Raw genomic sequence first — 7,697 nt, 5'->3', positions numbered from 1 at the left:
GTGAAAGGGAAAAAAAAAAAAAATCCAGAGACATAAAACAGGTATTAAACTGAATATTGCCCAAAGCTACTGTCAGATCCTAAATGACAAGAGAGGTGAAAGGAATATACTGCAGGACATATTATATAATTTCACTGTGACATCACACAAGAGATGATGAGAGATGTCAAAAATCAGAGGGAAGATATTTCCTTTTTAATACACACAGAACATGTGACTGAGTCACTGTTAAAAAAAGGAAAGAAAAAACTTAGCAGATGGTGACTGTCTCCTGCACACTGAAGACTAAAGAATATGTTTTGATGATTGGAATAAAGTGGATTTGATCATTCAGTGTTATGCAGCAACCCTAGGGATTATCTGCAGTGTATGAATATAACGGTGGATAAATATGACGTGATCTTTCACTGTATCGTGTGAAAGTTCTTTCATTAAGAAGCTCTGAGGTGCAGTATACAGCTCACTTGTTCCTCTGAATCTATTTGAAGAAGCATGTAGTTTCATTATAAAGACTTTATAAAGTGATAGCAACATTGTTTTGGTAACATTTTTCTGTCTAGCTTGAGACTTGAAGTCTACGGCGCTGCGGGCGCCCCCTAGAGGCTGCTGTTTCCATGGTGTTACAGTGTTGTATGATCTTTTTTATTCTCTTATTCAAAGAACTTGCTCCTTCCTGTTTGAATATCACGTTTTTTACAGGAATCTGTTGAGTCTCCTCGTTGGCAGTGGAAGTTCAATCTTAAGACCTGCTGCTCAGTCTAAATCGCTCTTTATATCAAGTATGCCCAGAAATGAAATTACATTGTAATTGGGCTCCCTCCCATGGAACTACTGTGATTTCAGCACACCGTCCACATGCCTCCAATGTCACTGTATTCATTACCTCACTTATCTCGTTCAGTTTCCAGCCTCACACGTCCGTTCGAATGGTCCCACGCTGGGCGATAAAACCGGGCTGTCGAGCAAATCTGAAACGCTTTGCTGAACGCTTCAAATGTCACTGACACAAAGATGTTTCAAAGCTCTTTGAAAGAAAAAGTTCCATTTCAGAAACATCTGATGAAAATCAAATCAATTAAAAACTGATCAAATTAACAGATCTATCGTCACATGTATCCTTTGATTATTATGTAACTGTCCACTGATTGCACTACGTTAAAATGTGGATATTACATCAGAGTTCCCTATTGACTGGCTACACTAAAGGTTATTGTTGAGTCACCCTGAGGTATCTGCAGTGTGGGGCTTTGTCTACTCAATGTTAGCCTGAATGATGGAACAGTATGTTAGTATTTATAGTATTCGAGTGAACCTCCCTCTCCTTCAGTCACTGGGCTGGTTATGTGGAAGTAGAAATCAAATCACAGTTTTACAGAATAAATGGTGCTAATTAATGCCATGAGGACGGTTTACACATCTTTATAAATCAGTGTCATCAACCGAGAAATCATCAACTGTGCCTCAACTCCCCATGTTGCCATGGAGACACTGGTGAACTGTGGGCTACAACTTGAAGTGTTTTGTTGCCTCTTAGTTTATATTTTAGCAAATCGGATCATTAAAAACCTGTCAAATTAGCATTTCCTGTAACGTACCCATGGATGTACGGACACTGGATTACTGTGATATAATTTGACTATGACGATGATTCCTGGTGGATTCAAACTCAGCAGAAGTTGCAAGGACACAATCTATACATGCATATAGGTGAGGAAAGTAATACTGATGTTTTCTAGACACTTTGATCATTTGAGTTTGATGTGACACTTTATGTGGTGGATAAGATGTCGAGCAGAAGTGCGACTAGCTGCATTAATTATCTTCCTTGTATCTGACTGGTCCAGCTGTGCATCTGGCTGCCAGCCTGGCGTGCAGACTGGTGTCAGCTCCAGTCAATATACCTATAAGTCATTAGTGTTCAGTGTGAACTTTGCCTGTAAGAGAGAAGCTGTCCTTGGATCTGTTTTTTTTTTTGTCAAGAACCTGAAACCTCAAACACAATCACAATAAGAGCCAGATCGCAGATTAAGTATTAAACATACTGTAGCCAAAGGGAAGAAATCGTGTCTTATATTTTAATATTTCATTTTTAAGCTCAACATCTTGATTTGCACATGAATCTAGTCACAATCGTAACATAACTGCAGAGAAATGACTTTAGTTTTCTCTACCGTCATGGCAGTCAGTGCACTATAGGAGAAATATGGGGAGAGAAGTGTTCATGATCGCTCGCAGAGTGGGAAGATTGTGGCTCTGTGCAGGGAGTGGGAGGTGTGTGTCATTTGTATTTAGGGACATCTGAGTTGTGAGAAGGCAGCAGGCTGAAATTAATTGAGAGCAAAATCTGTGCTGGCTAAAAATACTGTTTATGTCACATTTAAAGGGATGTTTTTGAGAACAACGGGTCGTACAATTTGAACTGATTCCCGAGGCTAACTGAGCTCAGTAGTATTCATGGATGCACTAACATTGTTTGACTGGACTTATGCTCAAAATGTTTTCATGTTCATGTTGTTCGTGTTCATGGGCTTCTACCTATGAAGAAACATTTTGACCAGTCCGTAATAATAATAATAATAATAATAATAATAATGATAAAATAATTGTGATGTTTTCAAGAATAAATGCCAGTAATTGGCTTTAAAATAAAGTATTGAGTGAATGTGAAGAATATTAATCGTGGTTAAATTTTGTCAGGTTTAATAAAAACTTAATATAAAACTGTTGAAGATAACAGATGATAAGAGGTGACGTTGACTTCATCAAATCAATTATTTGGTCATTTATTCTATGTGGCATATCTGATAGCTTGAGATGTAACATGATCTCACGGTGTCTCGACTCATTTCAAACAAGGACATGTGAATTAGACATTTCTCTTTGACTGCGCCTCTTGTAATTTTAGTTGCTTACACTTATAGTGTGGTGTAAAAGTGTTGGACTACATGTTCTCTGACACCAGTTTGGTGGTAAAGCTACATAATGAAGCCAATACACAAAGCTTCAAGCTGCTCTAATCTGAAAATGACTGTGTAACTCCCGAAGAAATACCACCTGACTCTTCTACAGAGCCATTTCAGCTCAGTGTTTCGACTCTGCAACTTTAATGTTTCTGTTCATCCTTTCTGCTCTCATCAACCTTGCTCCAGCTGTGGCGTGCAGATGTTTTCAACAAAGCTGTTCTGATGAATTCCCTGCACCCTTGCTGCCCTGCACCAAGTGGCAGACAAACAAAGTTACTAGCTGGTGAACATGGAGGCGCATTTAGCAGCTAAAGAGCCAGATATTTCCTTCAGGAGTTGGTGGAGACCAAACACTGAGATGAAAAGAGACTAAAGCCGTAATCCTGCACGCACTGTGTGTACATTTGTTTTTAAATGGTTCTGTTTGTTTCTCTAAGTAAGGCTGTGACAGCAGGAGATCCTGTCTTATTTTATAGCTGCATCCACTCACTAACACTGCGAGATTCAGGAGGAGAAATGGAGATTAAGTATGATGGTGCTTTGATGCCCAGTGTTGACACTGCAGATGTGGAGCACTGATGAACATCCATCACGATATTGGAATTGATGCAGAGGTCGTTCTGCAAGAGTCTGATGTAACGTTCAGACGTAGAATGAACTTCAAACCGGCAGGAATACCATTTGTTTTATTGTCTCGTGGCTTTTTGACTGTTTATTGTAGCAGCTTGGTTTGATCTTGATGTTGTGTATTATTATTACTATCTTTAGTAGTTAGTTAGGCAACTAATCTGTCGCTTCCTGTGACTTTTACAGCACGTTTCTGTGGGATATTCAACATGTTATAGAACAGCATATTGTAGCCTGTTACTCAGCTGCTGCTGTTGGTTGCACAGTCGGCTAATCAGACTTTTATGGTGTTGTGTCACAACTTCAGCACTAAAAAACATGAATCAATCTCTCTCTCTCTCTTGCTCGCTCACTCGTTCGATGAGTAGACGTGTGTGTGTGTGTGTGTGTGTGTGTGTGGGTGGGAATCTTGAAGGTAGCGGAGAGCCGGTTCTTGTTCGTGCTATGAAATATAATCCTGCCGGTGCCACTGTGTCATAAACACGACCCTAAATAAATGCTAGTGCTGCTCTGTATCTGCTGGATATGAATATAGGAAAGTGCTAACAGGTTAGCTAAAACAAGTTCAAAAGGTGCTGGGGATGCTGCTAATGTTGCTTGGTGAATGAATGCTAGTGTTACTGTGTAAACAGGCAGCTGTTTGCTAACACGTTCACCACATCAACTTTGTAAGGTGTTAATATGTCAATGTTTTGTTTACAGCTTGTAAAAATGATGATTTTTTACATACATTACATCTCACATCTCTGAGACAAAACTTATGAGTAACTGAGTTATGTTAAAACACAGAGGATCACCCAGAACAACAGTCAATATGAAAAGTAGATTTTGGTAGGAAAATAACAAACAAATATTACATGTATAACAAATTGATAACTCCTTTTATTCAGTGTAGAGGTTGTGGTTATTAAATGTGGTGTATTGCTGCCAAGTAGGCTGCTCTTACTGAACTTACCAGTTAAAGCTGAGATTGGGTAGAAAGTGCAGAGAAACGTTTCCAGAAGAAGCGTTTCATCTCTCTTCCTGAGGTGAAAAATGTTCTCACTCTTAGAGCCCACGATGGTGGGCCTTTCCCCAGAGTTCATTAATTAGTTAATTAGTTAATTAGTCTGAACAGATGGCAATGCTACACAAATCAGAAGGCTCTGTGGGCCTGGAGCAGGAGGAAGGTAGGAGAAGGTGAGCAGAGCAGCAATCTGAAATCTCAACTGTCACCAAACCTCTGAACCGAGCCGTGTGCAGCAGACATTTTCTCCTCATTCACCCATTTTATTGCGCGACAGAGCACATCATAAATTAGTAAGAAAATTGCAGAGAGTATATCATTCGCTGGGAAATGACATGTGTATGTGTCGCACCGGAATCAAAGCGTACGGTGTTGGGCCATATGCGGGGTGCAGTGGTCACAGTGCAGGAGCGTTTATCTGAATGAATACTTTGCATCGCTGCAGATTTTAAAAAGCATTTCTGATGGTTTATTTTTAGACTGTTCCCATCTCCCCCCTTCTGTTTCCTTTTCCCTCTGTCTCTCTATGATTCTCCCTCGCTCATCTGTCTCTATTTCCTGCTCTCTCTCTTCTTCCCTTATTCCTGACTCCCTATCACTCTCTTAAAGGCGCAGGCACTGTATGAAATGAGGTTGGCATGTGTAAGCTCCTGTGTGTGTAAGTACAGGATAATACTAAAGATTAGACATAAAACTATTAAAATACGGTATGCTTTAGTTTCTCACTTTGACTGAAATGCACAGTGTCAGAGTGGAATGCTATTAAAAATTCAGATGGATGGTGCATTATTCATATATATATTTTACGCACGGCACACAACCAAGTGCTGCACACACACACACGCACACACACACTGTCACATGCACCAGAAGATATTGGTGTGCGCGAAGGCAAACATGCATGCTTATGCTACACAAACATACAATCTCTCTCTCTCTCTCACACACACACACACACACACACACATACAAACAGAGAGAGAGAGAGAGAGAGAGAGAGAGAGAGAGGGAGAGAGAGAGAGAGAGAGAGAGGGATAATCGCCTTAGTACAGTAACCCATTTAAAGCATATCTGGGAGAGAGAGACAGAGAGAGCACACATTCGCCCACATACCAAAATTTTCAACAATGTTAAAGGAATCGAGGACACTGCGTCATCCCTCATAATCACTCAGCAGGATCGCTCTCCACCTCGATGTATATATATTTTGGATGTATTTTCACCACTGTGCACGGGTGCGCTTCTTCAAACATCTCCAACATGAATCACAGCAACAATGTCAATGTAAAACCGGCCAAATTGAAACAAGGTGGAGCATGTCTTGTGAAGGAAAGCAAAGAGAGATACCACTGAGGGAGCGGTAGGATCAGCGTGTAATTTAATGCCAAATTCAACAAACCTGATTTCAAAATGTGAACTGCACGCTCAATTTGTTAATAGTCACGCTTTGTCTGACAGCTGTGAAAAAGACCGCATAACGAGCTGAAATCGAGGCGGATAAAGCTGCAGGTCCAGGTCCTCATTTCACCAACCCTTAGTTTGTCCTTGTCCCTGTGCCTCTCCACTGGCACGGTCAGTAACGGTCTGGATCATGTTGCCCTCTGCTTATACTCACTGTGACTCTTGGATGGCGTCCTAAACTACTCCCATTTCTCTGTTTATCATTATTCTGATATGTTGAAACAGGCGTGATGCAATAAACAAGATCTGATTACCCAACCTGGCAGCTGCAATGAATGACACAGATAGTCTTTGTGCAAACACCTCCAAAAGATGATGCCAAATGTAAATACTTGACTCCACTGATATCCAGTAGCACAAGGGCTAGGTATACAAACACACACACACACACACACACACACACACACACACACAGCTCAGCCCACACTCACAGGCCATGCGAACACTGCAAAGCTCCAACAGAATGGACAAATAGAAAACCCCTTAATCCAAAAATACACTGAAAGCAACACACACACACACAGCAGATTTTTCAATGGCTGGATGTACACTGAAGGCACTAAGTGGTTGGTGGTGTCTCTGAAGTCAGTTTCTCAGGAGAAGTGCATGTCAATACAACAATTAATTAATCAAAAAAAATGTAATTTTCAGGCCAAGTGAACACAGTAAATACACCTGTTTGTGCTTTATTATGAAATCCCTGCTGCAGAGAAATAACATTGAGTGAACAGATAATGGTGGAAGTGATGAAGTCAGAGCAACTTCAGCAGCAGAAATGACAATTCAGGATTAACCAGACCTCATTGTGCATGACTTCAAGACTGAAATCACTTTAGAACTGTGCACAAAAGCTGCTATTATACATACACCACTCCAAGTCCCACACCAGTAATATTGTATAGTGCAGTACAGTGTGTGTTATCAGGTGTTCATTAGACTGCAGCTACCTGACCTGAATCTTGATACTTCGTCAGGACCTGTCAGGTTCAGGTTCAGTTCAGGGTTTGGGTTTTTTTTCTCTCCCTCTCTCTCTAACTGTTCCAGTCGACTATGTCCGCGCCCGTCATGCGTTGCAACGACATACAATATGCAACACCCACTGGGATGAGGAAAAGAGACGGACTATAGCCTCTGCGTTGCATTAGCCTTTCAAGCTAACAGAAATTGATAAAATAAAGCAAAAATAAAGCTTTGGTTCAGCTTCAGGTCCGAAATGCAGCAGTGCCAGGCAGGTTCAGCCAGGTCAAGGCTTTAAGACTCTGGCACAGGTGAGGGCCCCATTTCCCAAAAGCATCTTAAAGAGTAACCTAACAGTAAATCCACTTTTTTGAGTTACAGTGGAGTCACTTTATTACACTATTCCCATTCTACAGTGTTCAGTACATCAGAAGTTATTTTCCTTCTTGTAGAGAAAATCCATAACTCTTTGGAAAGTCTATGAGGCTTCCTGGGACACAACACCCTGAAGTACAAGGCAGTAGAGCGGGAGTTACCTCTGTAACTACAGCTCTATGATTTCTGAAGCTGAATTCAGATGAAATATCTGCTCTTTAAAATGGCTGACAGCAGCTGAAAGGGTGTAGAAAGTCATGGGGAAGGATGGAGGGACACTGGAGCACTGATCTGACACAGCTGTGACA

General features: G+C 40.9%; 1 protein-coding gene across 1 annotated transcript in view; it reads right to left on the bottom strand.

Moving 5' to 3' along the window:
* nlgn2b (neuroligin 2b) overlaps nt 1-7,697 on the bottom strand; it is a 60,115-nt gene that overhangs the window by 14,730 nt on the left and 37,688 nt on the right. The window lies entirely within an intron of this gene.

This window comes from Seriola lalandi, unplaced genomic scaffold, assembly GCF_002814215.2.
Source record: "Seriola lalandi dorsalis isolate HSWRI2012SDOR001 ecotype SW California unplaced genomic scaffold, Sedor1 jcf7180002054581, whole genome shotgun sequence".
Lineage (NCBI taxonomy): Eukaryota > Metazoa > Chordata > Actinopteri > Carangiformes > Carangidae > Seriola > Seriola lalandi.
The sequence above is the reverse complement of the archived record's forward strand: the minus strand, read 5'-3'. Positions and strand labels throughout refer to the sequence as shown.